The sequence below is a fragment of the Channa argus genome, unplaced genomic scaffold (genome assembly GCF_033026475.1).
Source record: "Channa argus isolate prfri unplaced genomic scaffold, Channa argus male v1.0 Contig132, whole genome shotgun sequence".
NCBI classification, from domain to species: domain Eukaryota; kingdom Metazoa; phylum Chordata; class Actinopteri; order Anabantiformes; family Channidae; genus Channa; species Channa argus.
Window position 1 is genome coordinate 23,907 of NW_027125351.1, and position 21,987 is coordinate 45,893.

A 21,987-nucleotide genomic window follows, 5' to 3' on the forward strand; every position below is an offset into this window, starting at 1 on the left:
TAGCCTGATAGAAATAAACAAACCAAAAGACAGTCGCTAACCCTAACTCCCTAATGTGAAAACGATCAAAAGAAAATGGCAGTCCACCCCTACAGATTTAATACTATTTACAAAATATACAATTTATAAACAAAACCACGGCACAAAACCTAACAATTCAAAAATGCTAAATAAGGTTTGGAAACCAAGAACAGCAAACAGGTGCTGCTGCCAGAAAGAGCCTCGCTAGCTGTTGGGAACCGTACTTTTAAAACTCCAGGAAGTGTAGGATGGACCAATCAGCTTCCTGTACTGCCCCCCAATCCGGCCAATCAGGCAGGGCACCTATAAGAACAAGAAAATAAAAACAACACATATGGCCAGGACCGTAACATGGTCTACTAGTAATGAAGCACGATGGTTGACAAACCAATAAAGTAGCAAAACAGCAATGAAAGAACAAAATTTGATGAAAATATAGAACAATTTCTGTGAATAAATAGGCAGTAACACCAGCTTGTGCTGCCCGTAAACCCAAGCAAAAAAGCTTACAGCACCTGGTATTCCCACGCGGTCTTCCTACCAAGTACTAACCAGGCCCGGCTCTATTTGGCTGCCGAGATCGGACGAGATCGGGCGCTTAGAGAGCGGTGTGGCCGTAAGCTGCATTTGACATCATCAACAGCTCTTAAAAACGTTGGAGAAGCAGAATGCATGAAACTTGCTAAGAAGAAGATAAATGTGGCAAAGTACAAAGTACTATAACTGTAGTGGTCTGTTACGCCCCTGTCCAGGGGGTCAGGGTGCAACATACAGAGATAAATTAGCATGTTCCCTCTCCGATCCCCAAACCAAAATCCAGGATCGAGATGTTCCAACAGAATGATATTTATTTTAAACGAAAGAAAGTGTCAAACAAAACATGACACTACAACTCAGGGCGAACCAAGGCCAACATAATAAACAAAATAAGCCATTTCCCACAGAAAGTGCTAGCTAGCCTGATAGAAATAAACAAACCAAAAGACAGTCGCTAACCCTAACTCCCTAATGTGAAAACAAGAGAAAACAATCAAAAGAAAATGGCTGTTCACCCCTACAGATTTAATACTATTTACAAAATATACAATTTATAAACAAAACCACGGCACAAAACCTAACAATTCAAAAATGCTAAATAAGGTTTGGAAACCAAGAACAGCAAACAGGTGCTGATGCCAGAAAGAGCCTCGCTAGCTGTTGGGAACCGTACTTTTAAAACTCCAGGAAGTGTAGGATGGACCAATCAGCTTCCTGTACTGCCCCCCAATCCGGCCAATCAGGCAGGGCACCTATAAGAACAAGAAAATAAAAACAACACATATGGCCAGGACCGTAACATGGTCTACTAGTAATGAAGCACGATGGTTGGCAAACCAATAAAGTAGCAAAACAGCAATGAAAGAACAAAATTTGATGAAAATATAGAACAATTTCTATGAATAAATAGGCAGTAACACCAGCTTGTGCTGCCCGTAAACCCAAGCAAAAAAGCTTACAGCACCTGGTATTCCCAGGCGGTCTTCCTACCAAGTACTAACCAGGCCCGGCTCTATTTGGCTGCCGAGATCGGACGAGATCGGGCGCTTAGAGAGCGGTGTGGCCGTAAGCTGCATTTGACATCATCAACAGCTCATAAAAACGCTGGAGAAGCAGAATGCATGACACTTGCTAAGAAGAAGATAAATGTGGAAAAGTACAAAGTACTATAACTGTACTGGTCTGTTACGCCCCTGTCTAGGGGGTCAGGGTGCAACATACAAAGATAAATTAGCATGTTCCCTCTCCGATCCCCAAACCAAAATCCAGGATTGAGATGTTCCAACAGAATGATATTTATTTTAAACGAAAGAAAGTGTCAAACAAAACATGACACTACAACTCAGGGCGAACCAAGGCCAACATAATAAACAAAATAAGCCATTTCCCACAGAAAGTGCTAGCTAGCCTGATAGAAATAAACAAACCAAAAGACAGTCGCTAACCCTAACTCCCTAATGTGAAAACAAGAGAAAACAATCAAAAGAAAATGGCAGTCCACCCCTACAGATTTAATACTATTTACAAAATATACAATTTATAAACAAAACCACGGCACAAAACCTAACAATTCAAAAATGCTAAATAAGGTTTGGAAACCAAGAACAGCAAACAGGTGCTGCTGCCAGAAAGAGCCTCGCTAGCTGTTGGGAACCGTACTTTTAAAACTCCAGGAAGTGTAGGATGGACCAATCAGCTTCCTGTACTGCCCCCCAATCCGGCCAATCAGGCAGGGCACCTATAAGAACAAGAAAATAAAAACAACACATATGGCCAGGACCGTAACATGGTCTACTAGTAATGAAGCACGATGGTTGACAAACCAATAAAGTAGCAAAACAGCAATGAAAGAACAAAATTTGATGAAAATATAGAACAATTTCTGTGAATAAATAGGCAGTAACACCAGCTTGTGCTGCCCGTAAACCCAAGCAAAAAAGCTTACAGCACCTGGTATTCCCACGCGGTCTTCCTACCAAGTACTAACCAGGCCCGGCTCTATTTGGCTGCCGAGATCGGACGAGATCGGGCGCTTAGAGAGCGGTGTGGCCGTAAGCTGCATTTGACATCATCAACAGCTCTTAAAAACGTTGGAGAAGCAGAATGCATGAAACTTGCTAAGAAGAAGATAAATGTGGCAAAGTACAAAGTACTATAACTGTAGTGGTCTGTTACGCCCCTGTCCAGGGGGTCAGGGTGCAACATACAGAGATAAATTAGCATGTTCCCTCTCCGATCCCCAAACCAAAATCCAGGATCGAGATGTTCCAACAGAATGATATTTATTTTAAACGAAAGAAAGTGTCAAACAAAACATGACACTACAACTCAGGGCGAACCAAGGCCAACATAATAAACAAAATAAGCCATTTCCCACAGAAAGTGCTAGCTAGCCTGATAGAAATAAACAAACCAAAAGACAGTCGCTAACCCTAACTCCCTAATGTGAAAACAAGAGAAAACAATCAAAAGAAAATGGCTGTTCACCCCTACAGATTTAATACTATTTACAAAATATACAATTTATAAACAAAACCACGGCACAAAACCTAACAATTCAAAAATGCTAAATAAGGTTTGGAAACCAAGAACAGCAAACAGGTGCTGATGCCAGAAAGAGCCTCGCTAGCTGTTGGGAACCGTACTTTTAAAACTCCAGGAAGTGTAGGATGGACCAATCAGCTTCCTGTACTGCCCCCCAATCCGGCCAATCAGGCAGGGCACCTATAAGAACAAGAAAATAAAAACAACACATATGGCCAGGACCGTAACATGGTCTACTAGTAATGAAGCACGATGGTTGGCAAACCAATAAAGTAGCAAAACAGCAATGAAAGAACAAAATTTGATGAAAATATAGAACAATTTCTATGAATAAATAGGCAGTAACACCAGCTTGTGCTGCCCGTAAACCCAAGCAAAAAAGCTTACAGCACCTGGTATTCCCAGGCGGTCTTCCTACCAAGTACTAACCAGGCCCGGCTCTATTTGGCTGCCGAGATCGGACGAGATCGGGCGCTTAGAGAGCGGTGTGGCCGTAAGCTGCATTTGACATCATCAACAGCTCATAAAAACGCTGGAGAAGCAGAATGCATGACACTTGCTAAGAAGAAGATAAATGTGGAAAAGTACAAAGTACTATAACTGTACTGGTCTGTTACGCCCCTGTCTAGGGGGTCAGGGTGCAACATACAAAGATAAATTAGCATGTTCCCTCTCCGATCCCCAAACCAAAATCCAGGATTGAGATGTTCCAACAGAATGATATTTATTTTAAACGAAAGAAAGTGTCAAACAAAACATGACACTACAACTCAGGGCGAACCAAGGCCAACATAATAAACAAAATAAGCCATTTCCCACAGAAAGTGCTAGCTAGCCTGATAGAAATAAACAAACCAAAAGACAGTCGCTAACCCTAACTCCCTAATGTGAAAACAAGAGAAAACAATCAAAAGAAAATGGCAGTCCACCCCTACAGATTTAATACTATTTACAAAATATACAATTTATAAACAAAACCACGGCACAAAACCTAACAATTCAAAAATGCTAAATAAGGTTTGGAAACCAAGAACAGCAAACAGGTGCTGATGCCAGAAAGAGCCTCGCTAGCTGTTGGGAACCATACTTTTAAAACTCCAGGAAGTGTAGGATGGACCAATCAGCTTCCTGTACTTCCCCCAAATCCGGCCAATCAGGCAGGGCACCTATAAGAACAACAAAATAAAAACAACACATATGGCCAGGACCGTAACATGGTCTATTAGTAATGAAGCACGATGGTTGACAAACCAATAAAGTAGCAAAACAGCAATGAAAGAACAAAATTTGATGAAAATATAGAACAATTTCTATGAATAAATAGGCAGTAACACCAGCTTGTGCTGCCCGTAAACCCAAGCAAAAAAGCTTACAGCACCTGGTATTCCCAGGCGGTCTTCCTACCAAGTACTAACCAGGCCCGGCTCTATTTGGCTGCCGAGATCGGACGAGATCGGGCGCTTAGAGAGCGGTGTGGCCGTAACATGCATTTGACATCATCAACAGCTCTTAAAAACGCTAGAGAAGCAGAATGCATGACAATTGCTAAGAAGAAGATAAATGTGGCAACGTACAAAGTACTATAACTGTACTGGTCTGTTACGCCCCTGTCTAGGGGGTCAGGGTGAAACATACAAAGATAAATTTGCATGTTCCCTCTCCGATCCCCAAACCAAAATCCAGGATCGAGATGTTCCAACAGAATGATATTTATTTTAAACGAAAGAAAGTGTCAAACAAAACATGACACTACAACTCAGGGCGAACCAAGGCCAACATAATAAACAAAATAAGCCATTTCCCACAGAAAGTGCTAGCTAGCCTGATAGAAAGAAACAAACCAAAAGACAGTCGCTAACCCTAACTCCCTAATGTGAAAACAAGAGAAAACAATCAAAATAAAAATGGCAGTCCACCCCTACAGATTTAATACTATTTACAAAATATACAATTTATAAACAAAACCACGGCACAAAACCTAACAATTCAAAAATGCTAAATAAGGTTTGGAAACCAAGAACAGCAAACAGGTGCTGATGCCAGAAAGAGCCTCGCTAGCTGTTGGGAACCGTACTTTTAAAACTCCAGGAAGTGTAGGATGGACCAATCAGCTTCCTGTACTGCCCCCCAATCCAGCCAATCAGGCAGGGCACCAATAAGAACATAAAAAAATAAAAACAACACATATGGCCAGGACCGTAACATGGTCTACTAGTAATGAAGCACGATGGTTGGCAAACCAATAAAGTAGCAAAACAGCAATGAAAGAACAAAATTTGATGAAAATATAGAACAATTTCTATGAATAAATAGGCAGTAACACCAGCTTGTGCTGCCCGTAAACCCAAGCAAAAAAGCTTACAGCACCTGGTATTCCCAGGCGGTCTTCCTACCAAGTACTAACCAGGCCCGGCTCTATTTGGCTGCCGAGATCGGACGAGATCGGGCGCTTAGAGAGCGGTGTGGCCGTAAGCTGCATTTTACATCATCAACAGCTCTTAAAAACGCTGGAGAAGCAGAATGCATGACACTTGCTAAGAAGAAGATAAATGTGGCAAAGTACAAAGTACTATAACTGTACTGGTCTGTTACGCCCCTGTCTAGGGGGTCAGGGTGCAACATACAAAGATAAATTAGCATGTTCCCTCTCCGATTCCCAAACCAAAATCCAGGATCGAGATGTTCCAACAGAATGATATTTATTTTAAACGAAAAAGTGTCAAACAAAACATGACACTACAACTCAGGGCGAACCAAGGCCAACATAATAAACAAAATAAGCCATTTCCCACAGAAAGTGCTAGCTAGCCTGATAGAAATAAACAAACCAAAAGACAGTCGCTAACCCTAACTCCCTAATGTGAAAACAAGAGAAAACAATCAAAAGAAAATGGCTGTTCACCCCTACAGATTTAATACTATTTACGAAATATACAATTTATAAACAAAACCACGGCACAAAACCTAACAATTCAAAAATGCTAAATAAGGTTTGGAAACCAAGAACAGCAAACAGGTGCTGATGCCAGAAAGAGCCTCGCTAGCTGTTGGGAACCGTACTTTTAAAACTCCAGGAAGTGTAGGATGGACCAATCTGCTTCCTGTACTGCCCCTCAATCCGGCCAATCAGGAAGAGCACCTATAAGAACGAGAAAATAAAAACAACACATATGGCCAGGACCGTAACATGGTCTACTAGTAATGAAGCACGATGGTTGAAAAACCAATAAAGTAGCAAAACAGCAATGAAAGAACAAAATTTGATGAAAATATAGAACAATTTCTATGAATAAATAGGCAGTAACACCAGCTTGTGCTGCCCGTAAACCCAAGCAACAAAGCTTACAGCACCTGGTATTCCCAGGCGGTCTTCCTACCAAGTACTAACAAGGCCCGGCTCTATTTGGCTGCCGAGATCGGACGAGATCGGGCGCTTAGAGAGCGGTGTGGCCGTAAGCTGCATTTGACATCATCAACAGCTCTTAAAAACGCTTGAGAAGCAGAATGCATGACACTTGCTAAGAAGAAGATAAATGTGGCAAAGTACAAAGTACTATAACTGTACTGGTCTGTTACGCCCCTGTCTAGGGGGTCAGGGTGCAACATACAAAGATAAATTAGCATGTTCCCTCTCCGATCCCCAAACCAAAATCCAGGATCGAGATGTTCCAACAGAATGATATTTATTTTAAACGAAAGAAAGTGTCAAACAAAACATGACACTACAACTCAGGGCGAACCAAGGCCAACATAATAAACAAAATAAGCCATTTCCCACAGAAAGTGCTAGCTAGCCTGATAGAAATAAACAAACCAAAAGACAGTCGCTAACCCTAACTCCCTAATGTGAAAACGATCAAAAGAAAATGGCAGTCCACCCCTACAGATTTAATACTATTTACAAAATATACAATTTATAAACAAATCCACGGCACAAAACCTAACAATTCAAAAATGCTAAATAAGGTTTGGAAACCAAGAACAGCAAACAGGTGCTGCTGCCAGAAAGAGCCTCGCTAGCTGTTGGGAACCGTACTTTTAAAACTCCAGGAAGTGTAGAATGGACCAATCAGCTTCCTGTACTGCCCCCCAATCCGGCCAATCAGGCAGGGCACCTATAAGAACAAGAAAATAAAAACAACACATATGGCCAGGACCGTAACATGGTCTACTAGTAATGAAGCACGATGGTTGACAAACCAATAAAGTAGCAAAACAGCAATGAAAGAACAAAATTTGATGAAAATATAGAACAATTTCTATGAATAAATAGGCAGTAACACCAGCTTGTGCTGCCCGTAAACCCAAGCAAAAAAGCTTACAGCACCTGGTATTCCCACGCGGTCTTCCTACCAAGTACTAACCAGGCCCGGCTCTATTTGGCTGCCGAGATCGGACTAGATCGGGCGCTTAGAGAGCGGTGTGGCCGTAAGCTGCATTTGACATCATCAACAGCTCTTAAAAACGTTGGAGAAGCAGAATGCATGAAACTTGCTAAGAAGAAGATAAATGTGGCAAAGTACAAAGTACTATAACTGTACTGGTCTGTTACGCCCCTGTCTAGGGGGTCAGGGTGAAACATACAAAGATAAATTAGCATGTTCCCTCTCCGATCCCCAAACCAAAATCCAGGATTGAGATGTTCCAACAGAATGATATTTATTTTAAACGAAAGAAAGTGTCAAACAAAACATGACACTACAACTCAGGGCGAACCAAGGCCAACATAATAAACAAAATAAGCCATTTCCCACAGAAAGTGCTAGCTAGCCTGATAGAAATAAACAAACCAAAAGACAGTCGCTAACCCTAACTCCCTAATGTGAAAACGATCAAAAGAAAATGGCAGTCCACCCCTACAGATTTAATACTATTTACAAAATATACAATTTATAAACAAAACCACGGCACAAAACCTAACAATTCAAAAATGCTAAATAAGGTTTGGAAACCAAGAACAGCAAACAGGTGTTGCTGCCAGAAAGAGCCTCGCTAGCTGTTGGGAACCGTACTTTTAAAACTCCAGGAAGTGTAGGATGGACCAATCAGCTTCCTGTACTGCCCCCCAATCCGGCCAATCAGGCAGGGCACCTATAAGAACAACAAAATAAAAACAACACATATGGCCAGGACCGTAACATGGTCTACTAGTAATGAAGCACGATGGTTGAGAAACCAATAAAGTAGCAAAACAGCAATGAAAGAACAAAATTTGATGAAAATATAGAACAATTTCTATGAAAAAATAGGCAGTAACACCAGCTTGTGCTGCCCGTAAACCCAAGCAAAAAAGCTTACAGCACCTGGTATTCCCAGGCGGTCTTCCTACCAAGTACTAACCAGGCCTGGCTCTATTTGGCTGCCGAGATCGGCCGAGATCGGGCGCTTAGAGAGCGGTGTGGCCGTAAGCTGCATTTGACATCATCAACAGCTCTTAAAAACGCTGGAGAAGCAGAATGCATGACACTTGCTAAGAAGAAGATAAATGTGGCAAAGTACAAAGTACTATAACTGTACTGGTCTGTTACGCCCCTGTCCAGGGGGTCAGGGTGCAACATACAAAGATAAATTAGCATGTTCCCTCTCCGATCCCCAAACCAAAATCCAGTATCGAGATGTTCCAACAGAATGATATTTATTTTAAACGAAAGAAAGTGTCAAACAAAACATGACACTACAACTCAGGGCGAACCAAGGCCAACATAATAAACAAAATAAGCCATTTCCCACAGAAAGTGCTAGCTAGCCTGATAGAAAGAAACAAACCAAAAGACAGTCGCTAACCCTAACTCCCTAATGTGAAAACAAGAGAAAACAATCAAAAGAAAATGGCAGTTCACCCCTACAGATTTAATACTATTTACAAAATATACAATTTATAAACAAAACCACGGCACAAAACCTAACAATTCAAAAATGCTAAATAAGGTTTGGAAACCAAGAACAGCAAACAGGTGCTGCTGCCAGAAAGAGCCTCGCTAGCTGTTGGGAACCGTACTTTTAAAACTCCAGGAAGTGTAGGATGGACCAATCAGCTTCCTGTACTGCCCCCCAATCCGGCCAATCAGGCAGGGCACCTATAAGAACAAGAAAATAAAAACAACACATATGGCCAGGACCGTAACATGGTCTACTAGTAATGAAGCACGATGGTTGACAAACCAATAAAGTAGCAAAACAGCAATGAAAGAACAAAATTTGATGAAAATATAGAACAATTTCTGTGAATAAATAGGCAGTAACACCAGCTTGTGCTGCCCGTAAACCCAAGCAAAAAAGCTTACAGCACCTGGTATTCCCACGCGGTCTTCCTACCAAGTACTAACCAGGCCCGGCTCTATTTGGCTGCCGAGATCGGACGAGATCGGGCGCTTAGAGAGCGGTGTGGCCGTAAGCTGCATTTGACATCATCAACAGCTCTTAAAAACGTTGGAGAAGTAGAATGCATGAAACTTGCTAAGAAGAAGATAAATGTGGCAAAGTACAAAGTACTATAACTGTAGTGGTCTGTTACGCCCCTGTCCAGGGGGTCAGGGTGCAACATACAGAGATAAATTAGCATGTTCCCTCTCCGATCCCCAAACCAAAATCCAGGATCGAGATGTTCCAACAGAATGATATTTATTTTAAACGAAAGAAAGTGTCAAACAAAACATGACACTACAACTCAGGGCGAACCAAGGCCAACATAATAAACAAAATAAGCCATTTCCCACAGAAAGTGCTAGCTAGCCTGATAGAAAGAAACAAACCAAAACACAGTCGCTAACCCTAACTCCCTAATGTGAAAACAAGAGAAAACAATCAAAAGAAAATGGCTGTTCACCCCTACAGATTTAATACTATTTACAAAATATACAATTTATAAACAAAACCACGGCACAAAACCTAACAATTCAAAAATGCTAAATAAGGTTTGGAAACCAAGAACAGCAAACAGGTGCTGATGCCAGAAAGAGCCTCGCTAGCTGTTGGGAACCGTACTTTTAAAACTCCAGGAAGTGTAGGATGGACCAATCAGCTTCCTGTACTGCCCCCCAATCCGGCCAATCAGGCAGGGCACCTATAAGAACAAGAAAATAAAAACAACACATATGGCCAGGACCGTAACATGGTCTACTAGTAATGAAGCACGATGGTTGGCAAACCAATAAAGTAGCAAAACAGCAATGAAAGAACAAAATTTGATGAAAATATAGAACAATTTCTATGAATAAATAGGCAGTAACACCAGCTTGTGCTGCCCGTAAACCCAAGCAAAAAAGCTTACAGCACCTGGTATTCCCAGGCGGTCTTCCTACCAAGTACTAACCAGGCCCGGCTCTATTTGGCTGCCGAGATCGGACGAGATCGGGCGCTTAGAGAGCGGTGTGGCCGTAAGCTGCATTTGACATCATCAACAGCTCATAAAAACGCTGGAGAAGCAGAATGCATGACACTTGCTAAGAAGAAGATAAATGTGGAAAAGTACAAAGTACTATAACTGTACTGGTCTGTTACGCCCCTGTCTAGGGGGTCAGGGTGCAACATACAAAGATAAATTAGCATGTTCCCTCTCCGATCCCCAAACCAAAATCCAGGATTGAGATGTTCCAACAGAATGATATTTATTTTAAACGAAAGAAAGTGTCAAACAAAACATGACACTACAACTCAGGGCGAACCAAGGCCAACATAATAAACAAAATAAGCCATTTCCCACAGAAAGTGCTAGCTAGCCTGATAGAAATAAACAAACCAAAAGACAGTCGCTAACCCTAACTCCCTAATGTGAAAACAAGAGAAAACAATCAAAAGAAAATGGCAGTCCACCCCTACAGATTTAATACTATTTACAAAATATACAATTTATAAACAAAACCACGGCACAAAACCTAACAATTCAAAAATGCTAAATAAGGTTTGGAAACCAAGAACAGCAAACAGGTGCTGATGCCAGAAAGAGCCTCGCTAGCTGTTGGGAACCGTACTTTTAAACTCCAGCAAGTGTAGGATGGACCAATCAGCCTCCTGTACTGCCCCCCAATCCGGCCAATCAGGCAGGGCACCTATAAGAACAAGAAAATAAAAACAACACATATGGCCAGGACCGTAACATGGTCTATTAGTAATGAAGCACGATGGTTGACAAACCAATAAAGTAGCAAAACAGCAATGAAAGAACAAAATTTGATGAAAATATAGAACAATTTCTATGAATAAATAGGCAGTAACACCAGCTTGTGCTGCCCGTAAACCCAAGCAAAAAAGCTTACAGCACCTGGTATTCCCAGGCGGTCTTCCTACCAAGTACTAACCAGGCCCGGCCCAATTTGGCTGCCGAGATCGGACGAGATCGGGCGCTTAGAGAGTGGTGTGGCCGTAAGCTGCATTTGACATCATCAACAGCTCTTAAAAACGCTAGAGAAGCAGAATGCATGACACTTGCTAAGAAGAAGATAAATGTGGCAAAGTACAAAGTACTATAACTGTACTGGTCTGTTACGCCCCTGTCTAGGGGGTCAGGGTGCAACATACAAAGATAAATTAGCATGTTCCCTCTCCGATCCCCAAACCAAAATCCAGGATCGAGATGTTCCAACAGAATGATATTTATTTTAAACGAAAGAAAGTGTCAAACAAAACATGACACTACAACTCAGGGCGAACCAAGGCCAACATAATAAACAAAATAACCCATTTCCCACAGAAAGTGCTAGCTAGCCTGATAGAAATAAACAAACCAAAAGACAGTCACTAACCCTAACTCCCTAATGTGAAAACAGTCCAAAGAAAATGGCAGTTCACCCCTACAGATTTAATACTATTTACAAAATATACAATTTATAAACAAAACCACGGCACAAAACCTAACAATTCAAAAATGCTAAATAAGGTTTAGAAACCAAGAACAGCAAACAGGTGCTGATGCCAGAAAGAGCCTCGCTAGCTGTTGGGAACCATACTTTTAAAACTCCAGGAAGTGTAGGATGGACCAATCAGCTTCCTGTACTTCCCCCAAATCCGGCCAATCAGGCAGGGCACCTATAAGAACAACAAAATAAAAACAACACATATGGCCAGGACCGTAACATGGTCTATTAGTAATGAAGCACGATGGTTGACAAACCAATAAAGTAGCAAAACAGCAATGAAAGAACAAAATTTGATGAAAATATAGAACAATTTCTATGAATAAATAGGCAGTAACACCAGCTTGTGCTGCCCGTAAACCCAAGCAAAAAAGCTTACAGCACCTGGTATTCCCAGGCGGTCTTCCTACCAAGTACTAACCAGGCCCGGCTCTATTTGGCTGCCGAGATCGGACGAGATCGGGCGCTTAGAGAGCGGTGTGGCCGTAACATGCATTTGACATCATCAACAGCTCTTAAAAACGCTAGAGAAGCAGAATGCATGACACTTGCTAAGAAGAAGATAAATGTGGCAACGTACAAAGTACTATAACTGTACTGGTCTGTTACGCCCCTGTCTAGGGGGTCAGGGTGAAACATACAAAGATAAATTTGCATGTTCCCTCTCCGATCCCCAAACCAAAATCCAGGATCGAGATGTTCCAACAGAATGATATTTATTTTAAACGAAAGAAAGTGTCAAACAAAACATGACACTACAACTCAGGGCGAACCAAGGCCAACATAATAAACAAAATAAGCCATTTCCCACAGAAAGTGCTAGCTAGCCTGATAGAAAGAAACAAACCAAAAGACAGTCGCTAACCCTAACTCCCTAATGTGAAAACAGTCCAAAGAAAATGGCAGTTCACCCCTACAGATTTAATACTATTTACAAAATATACAATTTATAAACAAAACCACGGCACAAAACCTAACAATTCAAAAATGCTAAATAAGGTTTGGAAACCAAGAACAGCAAACAGGTGCTGATGCCAGAAAGAGCCTCGCTAGCTGTTGGGAACCGTACTTTTAAAACTCCAGGAAGTGTAGGATGGACCAATCAGCTTCCTGTACTGCCCCCCAATCCAGCCAATCAGGCAGGGCACCTATAAAAAAAAGAAAATAAAAACAACACATATGGCCAGGACCGTAACATGGTCTACTAGTAATGAAGCACGATGGTTGGCAAACCAATAAAGTAGCAAAACAGCAATGAAAGAACAAAATTTGATGAAAATATAGAACAATTTCTATGAATAAATAGGCAGTAACACCAGCTTGTGCTGCCCGTAAACCCAAGCAAAAAAGCTTACAGCACCTGGTATTCCCAGGCGGTCTTCCTACCAAGTACTAACCAGGCCCGGCTCTATTTGGCTGCCGAGATCGGACGAGATCGGGCGCTTAGAGAGCGGTGTGGCCGTAAGCTGCATTTGACATCATCAACAGCTCTTAAAAACGCTGGAGAAGCAGAATGCATGACACTTGCTAAGAAGAAGATAAATGTGGCAAAGTACAAAGTACTATAACTGTACTGGTCTGTTACGCCCCTGTCTAGGGGGTCAGGGTGCAACATACAAAGATAAATTAACATGTTCCCTCTCCGATCCCCAAACCAAAATCCAGGATCGAGATGTTCCAACAGAATGATATTTATTTTAAACGAAAGAAAGTGTCAAACAAAAATTGACACAACAACTCAGGGCGAACCAAGGTCAACATAATAAACAAAATAAGCCATTTCCCACAGAAAGTGCTAGCTAGCCTGATAGAAATAAACAAACCAAAAGACAGTCGCTAACCCTAACTCCCTAATGTGAAAACAAGAGAAAACAATCAAAAGAAAATGGCTGTTCACCCCTACAGATTTAATACTATTTACAAAATATACAATTTATAAACAAAACCACGGCACAAAACCTAACAATTCAAAAATGCTAAATAAGGTTTAGAAACCAAGAACAGCAAACAGGTGCTGATGCCAGAAAGAGCCTCGCTAGCTGTTGGGAACCGTACTTTTAAAACTCCAGGAAGTGTAGGATGGACCAATCAGCTTCCTGTACTGCCCCCCAATCCGGCCAATCAGGCAGGGCACCTATAAGAACAAGAAAATAAAAACAACACATATGGCCAGGACCGTAACATGGTCTACTAGTAATGAAGCACGATGGTTGGCAAACCAATAAAGTAGCAAAACAGCAATGAAAGAACAAAATTTGATGAAAATATAGAACAATTTCTATGAATAAATAGGCAGTAACACCAGCTTGTGCTGCCCGTAAACCCAAGCAAAAAAGCTTACAGCACCTGGTATTCCCAGGCGATCTTCCTACCAAGTACTAACCAGGCCCGGCTCTATTTGGCTGCCGAGATCGGGCGAGATCGGGCGCTTAGAGAGCGGTGTGGTCGTATGCTGCATTTGACATCATCAACAGCTCTTAAAAACGCTGGAGAAGCAGAATGCATGACACTTGCTAAGAAGAAGATAAATGTGGCAAAGTACAAAGTACTATAACTGTACTGGTCTGTTACGCCCCTGTCTAGGGGGTCAGGGTGCAACATACAAAGATAAATTAGCATGTTCCCTCTCCGATCCCCAAACCAAAATCCAGGATCGAGATGTTCCAACAGAATGATATTTATTTTAAACGAAAGAAAGTGTCAAACAAAACATGACACTTACAACTCAGGGCGAACCAAGGCCAACATAATAAACAAAATAAGCCATTTCCCACAGAAAGTGCTAGCTAGCCTGATAGAAATAAACAAACCAAAAGACAGTCACTAACCCTAACTCCCTAATGTGAAAACAGTCCAAAGAAAATGGCAGTTCACCCCTACAGATTTAATACTATTTACAAAATATACAATTTATAAACAAAACCACGGCACAAAACCTAACAATTCAAAAATGCTAAATAAGGTTTAGAAACCAAGAACAGCAAACAGGTGCTGATGCCAGAAAGAGCCTCGCTAGCTGTTGGGAACCGTACTTTTAAAACTCCAGGAAGTGTAGGATGGACCAATCAGCTTCCTGTACTTCCCCCAAATCCGGCCAATCAGGCAGGGCACCTATAAGAACAAGAAAATAAAAACAACACATATGGCCAGGACCGTAACATGGTCTATTAGTAATGAAGCACGATGGTTGACAAACCAATAAAGTAGCAAAACAGCAATGAAAGAACAAAATTTGATGAAAATATATAACAATTTCTATGAATAAATAGGCAGTAACACCAGCTTGTGCTGCCCGTAAACCCAAGCAAAAAAGCTTACAGCACCTGGTATTCCCAGGCGGTCTTCCTACCAAGTACTAACCAGGCCCGGCTCTATTTGGCTGCCGAGATCGGACGAGATCGGGCGCTTAGAGAGCGGTGTGGCCGTAACATGCATTTGACATCATCAACAGCTCTTAAAAACGCTAGAGAAGCAGAATGCATGACACTTGCTAAGAAGAAGATAAATGTGGCAACGTACAAAGTACTATAACTGTACTGGTCTGTTACGCCCCTGTCTAGGGGGTCAGGGTGAAACATACAAAGATAAATTTGCATGTTCCCTCTCCGATCCCCAAACCAAAATCCAGGATCGAGATGTTCCAACAGAATGATATTTATTTTAAACGAAAGAAAGTGTCAAACAAAACATGACACTACAACTCAGGGCGAACCAAGGCCAACATAATAAACAAAATAAGCCATTTCCCACAGAAAGTGCTAGCTAGCCTGATAGAAAGAAACAAACCAAAAGACAGTCGCTAACCCTAACTCCCTAATGTGAAAACAAGAGAAAACAATCAAAAGAAAAATGGCAGTCCACCCCTACAGATTTAATACTATTTACAAAATATACAATTTATAAACAAAACCACGGCACAAAACCTAACAATTCAAAAATGCTAAATAAGGTTTGGAAACCAAGAACAGCAAACAGGTGCTGATGCCAGAAAGAGCCTCGCTAGCTGTTGGGAACCGTACTTTTAAAACTCCAGGAAGTGTAGGATGGACCAATCAGCTTCCTGTACTGCCCCCCAATCCAGCCAATCAGGCAGGGCACTTATAAGAACATAAAAAAATAAAAACAACACATATGGCCAGGACCGTAACATGGTCTACTAGTAATGAAGCACGATGGTTGGCAAACCAATAAAGTAGCAAAACAGCAATGAAAGAACAAAATTTGATGAAAATATAGAACAATTTCTATGAATAAATAGGCAGTAACACCAGCTTGTGCTGCCCGTAAACCCAAGCAAAAAAGCTTACAGCACGTAGTATTCCCAGGCGGTCTTCCTACCAAGTACTAACCAGGCCCGGCTCTATTTGGCTGCCGAGATCGGACGAGATCGGGCGCTTAGAGAGCGGTGTGGCCGTAAGCTGCATTTGACATCATCAACAGCTCTTAAAAACGCTGGAGAAGCAGAATGCATGACACTTGCTAAGAAGAAGATAAATGTGGCAAAGTACAAAGTACTATAACTGTACTGGTCTGTTACGCCCCTGTCTAGGGTGTCAGGGTGCAACATACAAAGATAAATTAGCATGTTCCCTCTCCGATCCCCAAACCAAAATCCAGGATCGAGATGTTCCAACAGAATGTTATTTATTTTAAACGAAAGAAAGTGTCAAACAAAACATGACACTACAACTCAGGGCGAACCAAGGCCAACATAACAAACAAAATAAGCCATTTCCCACAGAAAGTGCTAGCTAGCCTGATAGAAATAAACAAACCAAAAGACAGTCGCTAACCCTAACTCCCTAATGTGAAAACAAGAGAAAACAATCAAAAGAAAATGGCTGTTCACCCCTACAGATTTAATACTATTTACAAAATATACAATTTATAAACAAAACCACGGCACAAAACCTAACAATTCAAAAATGCTAAATAAGGTTTGGAAACCAAGAACAGCAAACAGGTGCTGCTGCCAGAAAGAGCCTCGCTAGCTGTTGGGAACCGTACTTTTAAAACTCCAGGAAGTGTAGGATGGACCAATCAGCTTCCTGTACTTCCCCCAAATCCGGCCAATCAGGCAGGGCACCTATAAGAACAACAAAATAAAAACAACACATATGGCCAGGACCGTAACATGGTCTACTAGTAATGAAGCACGATGGTTGACAAACCAATAAAGTAGCAAAACAGCAATGAAAGAAAAAAATTTGATGAAAATATAGAACAATTTCTATGAATTAATAGGCAGTAACACCAGCTTGTGCTGCCCGTAAACCCAAGCAAAAAAGCTTACAGCACCTGGTATTCCCAGGCGGTCTTCCTACCAAGTACTAACCAGGCCCGGCTCTATTTGGCTGCCGAGATCGGACGAGATCAGGCGCTTAGAGAGCGGTGTGGCCGTAAGCTGCATTTGACATCATCAACAGCTCTTAAAAACGCTGGAGAAGCAGAATGCATGACACTTGCTAAGAAGAAGATAAATGTGGCAAAGTACAAAGTACTATAACTGTACTGGTCTGTTACGCCCCTGTCTAGGGGGTCAGGGTGCAACATACAAAGATAAATTAGCATGTTCCCTCTCCAATCCCCAAACCAAAATCCAGGATCGAGATGTTCCAACAGAATGATATTTATTTTAAACGAAATAAAGTGTCAAACAAAACATGACACTACAACTCAGGGCGAACCAAGGCCAACATAATAAACAAAATAAGCCATTTCCCACAGAAAGTGCTAGCTAGCCTGATAGAAATAAACAAACCAAAAGACAGTCGCTAACCCTAACTCCCTAATGTGAAAACAAGATAAAACAATCAAAAGAAAATGGCAGTCCACCCCTACAGATTTAATACTATTTACAAAATATACAATTTATAAACAAAACCACGGCACAAAACCTAACAATTCAAAAATGCTAAATAAGGTTTGGAAAGCAAGAACAGCAAACAGGTGCTGCTGCCAGAAAGAGCCTCGCTAGCTGTTGGGAACCGTACTTTTAAAACTCCAGGAAGTGTAGGATGGACCAATCAGCTTCCTGTACTTCCCCCAAATCCGGCCAATCAGGCAGGGCACCTATAAGAACAAGAAAATAAAAACAACACATATGGCCAGGACCGTAACATGGTCTACTAGTAATGAAGCACGATGGTTGACAAACCAATAAAGTAGCAAAACAGCAATGAAAGAACAAAATTTGATGAAAATATAGAACAATTTCTATGAATAAATAGGCAGTAACACCAGCTTGTGCTGCCCGTAAACCCAAGCAAAAAAGCTTACAGCACCTGGTATTCCCAGGCGGTCTTCCTACCAAGTACTAACCAGGCCCGGCTCTATTTGGCTGCCGAGATCGGACGAGATAGGGCACTTAGAGAGCGGTGTGGCCGTAAGCTGCATTCGACATCATCAACAGCTCTTAAAAACGCTGGAGAAGCAGAATGCATGACACTTGCTAAGAAGAAGATAAATGTGGCAAAGTACAAAGTACTATAACTGTACTGGTATGTTACGCCCCTGTCTACGGGGTCAAGGTGCAACATACAAAGATAAATTAGCATGTTCCCTCTCCGATCCCCAAACCAAAATCCAGGATCGAGATGTTCCAACAGAATGATATTTATTTTAAACGAAAGAAAGTGTCAAACAAAACATGACACTACAACTCAGGGCGAACCAAGGCCAACATAATAAACAAAATAAGCCATTTCCCACAGAAAGTGCTAGCTAGCCTGATAGAAATAAACAAACCAAAACACAGTCGCTAACCCTAACTCCCTAATGTGAAAACAGTCCAAAGAAAATGGCAGTTCACCCCTACAGATTTAATACTATTTACAAAATATACAATTTATAAACAAAACCACGGCACAAAACCTAACAATTCAAAAATGCTAAATAAGGTTTGGAAACCAAGAACAGCAAACAGGTGCTGATGCCAGAAAGAGCCTCGCTAGCTGTTGGGAACCGTACTTTTAAAACTCCAGGAAGTGTAGGATGGACCAATCAGCTTCCTGTACTGCCCCCCAATCCGGCCAATCAGGCAGGGCACCTATAAGAACAAGAAAATAAAAACAACACATATGGCCAGGACCGTAACATGGTCTACTAGTAATGAAGCACGATGGTTGGCAAACCAATAAAGTAGCAAAACAGCAATGAAAGAACAAAATTTGATGAAAATATAGAACAATTTCTATGAATAAATAGGCAGTAACACCAGCTTGTGCTGCCCGTAAACCCAAGCAAAAAAGCTTACAGCACCTGGTATTCCCAGGCGGTCTTCCTACCAAGTACTAACCAGGCCCGGCTCTATTTGGCTGCCGAGATCGGACGAGATCGGGCGCTTAGAGAGCGGTGTGGCCGTAAGCTGCATTTGACATCATCAACAGCTCATAAAAACGCTGGAGAAGCAGAATGCATGACACTTGCTAAGAAGAAGATAAATGTGGAAAAGTACAAAGTACTATAACTGTACTGGTCTGTTACGCCCCTGTCTAGGGGGTCAGGGTGCAACATACAAAGATAAATTAGCATGTTCCCTCTCCGATCCCCAAACCAAAATCCAGGATTGAGATGTTCCAACAGAATGATATTTATTTTAAACGAAAGAAAGTGTCAAACAAAACATGACACTACAACTCAGGGCGAACCAAGGCCAACATAATAAACAAAATAAGCCATTTCCCACAGAAAGTGCTAGCTAGCCTGATAGAAATAAACAAACCAAAAGACAGTCGCTAACCCTAACTCCCTAATGTGAAAACAAGAGAAAACAATCAAAAGAAAATGGCAGTCCACCCCTACAGATTTAATACTATTTACAAAATATACAATTTATAAACAAAACCACGGCACAAAACCTAACAATTCAAAAATGCTAAATAAGGTTTGGAAACCAAGAACAGCAAACAGGTGCTGATGCCAGAAAGAGCCTCGCTAGCTGTTGGGAACCGTACTTTTAAACTCCAGCAAGTGTAGGATGGACCAATCAGCCTCCTGTACTGCCCCCCAATCCGGCCAATCAGGCAGGGCACCTATAAGAACAAGAAAATAAAAACAACACATATGGCCAGGACCGTAACATGGTCTATTAGTAATGAAGCACGATGGTTGACAAACCAATAAAGTAGCAAAACAGCAATGAAAGAACAAAATTTGATGAAAATATAGAACAATTTCTATGAATAAATAGGCAGTAACACCAGCTTGTGCTGCCCGTAAACCCAAGCAAAAAAGCTTACAGCACCTGGTATTCCCAGGCGGTCTTCCTACCAAGTACTAACCAGGCCCGGCCCAATTTGGCTGCCGAGATCGGACGAGATCGGGCGCTTAGAGAGTGGTGTGGCCGTAAGCTGCATTTGACATCATCAACAGCTCTTAAAAACGCTAGAGAAGCAGAATGCATGACACTTGCTAAGAAGAAGATAAATGTGGCAAAGTACAAAGTACTATAACTGTACTGGTCTGTTACGCCCCTGTCTAGGGGGTCAGGGTGCAACATACAAAGATAAATTAGCATGTTCCCTCTCCGATCCCCAAACCAAAATCCAGGATCGAGATGTTCCAACAGAATGATATTTATTTTAAACGAAAGAAAGTGTCAAACAAAACATGACACTACAACTCAGGGCGAACCAAGGCCAACATAATAAACAAAATAACCCATTTCCCACAGAAAGTGCTAGCTAGCCTGATAGAAATAAACAAACCAAAAGACAGTCACTAACCCTAACTCCCTAATGTGAAAACAGTCCAAAGAAAATGGCAGTTCACCCCTACAGATTTAATACTATTTACAAAATATACAATTTATAAACAAAACCACGGCACAAAACCTAACAATTCAAAAATGCTAAATAAGGTTTAGAAACCAAGAACAGCAAACAGGTGCTGATGCCAGAAAGAGCCTCGCTAGCTGTTGGGAACCATACTTTTAAAACTCCAGGAAGTGTAGGATGGACCAATCAGCTTCCTGTACTTCCCCCAAATCCGGCCAATCAGGCAGGGCACCTATAAGAACAACAAAATAAAAACAACACATATGGCCAGGACCGTAACATGGTCTATTAGTAATGAAGCACGATGGTTGACAAACCAATAAAGTAGCAAAACAGCAATGAAAGAACAAAATTTGATGAAAATATAGAACAATTTCTATGAATAAATAGGCAGTAACACCAGCTTGTGCTGCCCGTAAACCCAAGCAAAAAAGCTTACAGCACCTGGTATTCCCAGGCGGTCTTCCTACCAAGTACTAACCAGGCCCGGCTCTATTTGGCTGCCGAGATCGGACGAGATCGGGCGCTTAGAGAGCGGTGTGGCCGTAACATGCATTTGACATCATCAACAGCTCTTAAAAACGCTAGAGAAGCAGAATGCATGACACTTGCTAAGAAGAAGATAAATGTGGCAACGTACAAAGTACTATAACTGTACTGGTCTGTTACGCCCCTGTCTAGGGGGTCAGGGTGAAACATACAAAGATAAATTTGCATGTTCCCTCTCCGATCCCCAAACCAAAATCCAGGATCGAGATGTTCCAACAGAATGATATTTATTTTAAACGAAAGAAAGTGTCAAACAAAACATGACACTACAACTCAGGGCGAACCAAGGCCAACATAATAAACAAAATAAGCCATTTCCCACAGAAAGTGCTAGCTAGCCTGATAGAAAGAAACAAACCAAAAGACAGTCGCTAACCCTAACTCCCTAATGTGAAAACAGTCCAAAGAAAATGGCAGTTCACCCCTACAGATTTAATACTATTTACAAAATATACAATTTATAAACAAAACCACGGCACAAAACCTAACAATTCAAAAATGCTAAATAAGGTTTGGAAACCAAGAACAGCAAACAGGTGCTGATGCCAGAAAGAGCCTCGCTAGCTGTTGGGAACCGTACTTTTAAAACTCCAGGAAGTGTAGGATGGACCAATCAGCTTCCTGTACTGCCCCCCAATCCAGCCAATCAGGCAGGGCACCTATAAAAAAAAGAAAATAAAAACAACACATATGGCCAGGACCGTAAC

General features: G+C 41.5%; 22 pseudogenes; all 22 read right to left on the reverse strand.

The window, feature by feature from the left end:
- Positions 1 to 524: 524 nt before the first annotated feature.
- Positions 525 to 643, reverse strand: LOC137121946 (5S ribosomal RNA; annotated as a pseudogene).
- An 867-nt stretch (positions 644 to 1,510) lies between these two features.
- Positions 1,511 to 1,629, reverse strand: LOC137121937 (5S ribosomal RNA; annotated as a pseudogene).
- Positions 1,630 to 2,496: 867 nt separating this feature from the next.
- Positions 2,497 to 2,615, reverse strand: LOC137121947 (5S ribosomal RNA; annotated as a pseudogene).
- Positions 2,616 to 3,482: 867 nt separating this feature from the next.
- On the reverse strand, positions 3,483 to 3,601 carry LOC137121938 (5S ribosomal RNA; annotated as a pseudogene).
- An 867-nt stretch (positions 3,602 to 4,468) lies between these two features.
- LOC137121973 (5S ribosomal RNA) lies at positions 4,469 to 4,587 on the reverse strand (annotated as a pseudogene).
- An 870-nt stretch (positions 4,588 to 5,457) lies between these two features.
- LOC137121939 (5S ribosomal RNA) lies at positions 5,458 to 5,576 on the reverse strand (annotated as a pseudogene).
- Positions 5,577 to 6,441: 865 nt separating this feature from the next.
- LOC137121964 (5S ribosomal RNA) lies at positions 6,442 to 6,560 on the reverse strand (annotated as a pseudogene).
- An 857-nt stretch (positions 6,561 to 7,417) lies between these two features.
- Positions 7,418 to 7,536, reverse strand: LOC137121969 (5S ribosomal RNA; annotated as a pseudogene).
- Positions 7,537 to 8,393: 857 nt separating this feature from the next.
- Positions 8,394 to 8,512, reverse strand: LOC137121923 (5S ribosomal RNA; annotated as a pseudogene).
- Positions 8,513 to 9,379: 867 nt separating this feature from the next.
- Positions 9,380 to 9,498, reverse strand: LOC137121948 (5S ribosomal RNA; annotated as a pseudogene).
- An 867-nt stretch (positions 9,499 to 10,365) lies between these two features.
- Positions 10,366 to 10,484, reverse strand: LOC137121940 (5S ribosomal RNA; annotated as a pseudogene).
- Positions 10,485 to 11,350: 866 nt separating this feature from the next.
- On the reverse strand, positions 11,351 to 11,469 carry LOC137121958 (5S ribosomal RNA; annotated as a pseudogene).
- An 857-nt stretch (positions 11,470 to 12,326) lies between these two features.
- On the reverse strand, positions 12,327 to 12,445 carry LOC137121974 (5S ribosomal RNA; annotated as a pseudogene).
- Positions 12,446 to 13,302: 857 nt separating this feature from the next.
- On the reverse strand, positions 13,303 to 13,421 carry LOC137121941 (5S ribosomal RNA; annotated as a pseudogene).
- Positions 13,422 to 14,288: 867 nt separating this feature from the next.
- LOC137121926 (5S ribosomal RNA) lies at positions 14,289 to 14,407 on the reverse strand (annotated as a pseudogene).
- Positions 14,408 to 15,265: 858 nt separating this feature from the next.
- LOC137121975 (5S ribosomal RNA) lies at positions 15,266 to 15,384 on the reverse strand (annotated as a pseudogene).
- An 870-nt stretch (positions 15,385 to 16,254) lies between these two features.
- LOC137121916 (5S ribosomal RNA) lies at positions 16,255 to 16,373 on the reverse strand (annotated as a pseudogene).
- Positions 16,374 to 17,240: 867 nt separating this feature from the next.
- On the reverse strand, positions 17,241 to 17,359 carry LOC137121949 (5S ribosomal RNA; annotated as a pseudogene).
- Positions 17,360 to 18,226: 867 nt separating this feature from the next.
- Positions 18,227 to 18,345, reverse strand: LOC137121918 (5S ribosomal RNA; annotated as a pseudogene).
- Positions 18,346 to 19,202: 857 nt separating this feature from the next.
- LOC137121943 (5S ribosomal RNA) lies at positions 19,203 to 19,321 on the reverse strand (annotated as a pseudogene).
- An 866-nt stretch (positions 19,322 to 20,187) lies between these two features.
- LOC137121959 (5S ribosomal RNA) lies at positions 20,188 to 20,306 on the reverse strand (annotated as a pseudogene).
- Positions 20,307 to 21,163: 857 nt separating this feature from the next.
- LOC137121977 (5S ribosomal RNA) lies at positions 21,164 to 21,282 on the reverse strand (annotated as a pseudogene).
- Positions 21,283 to 21,987: the final 705 nt, after the last annotated feature.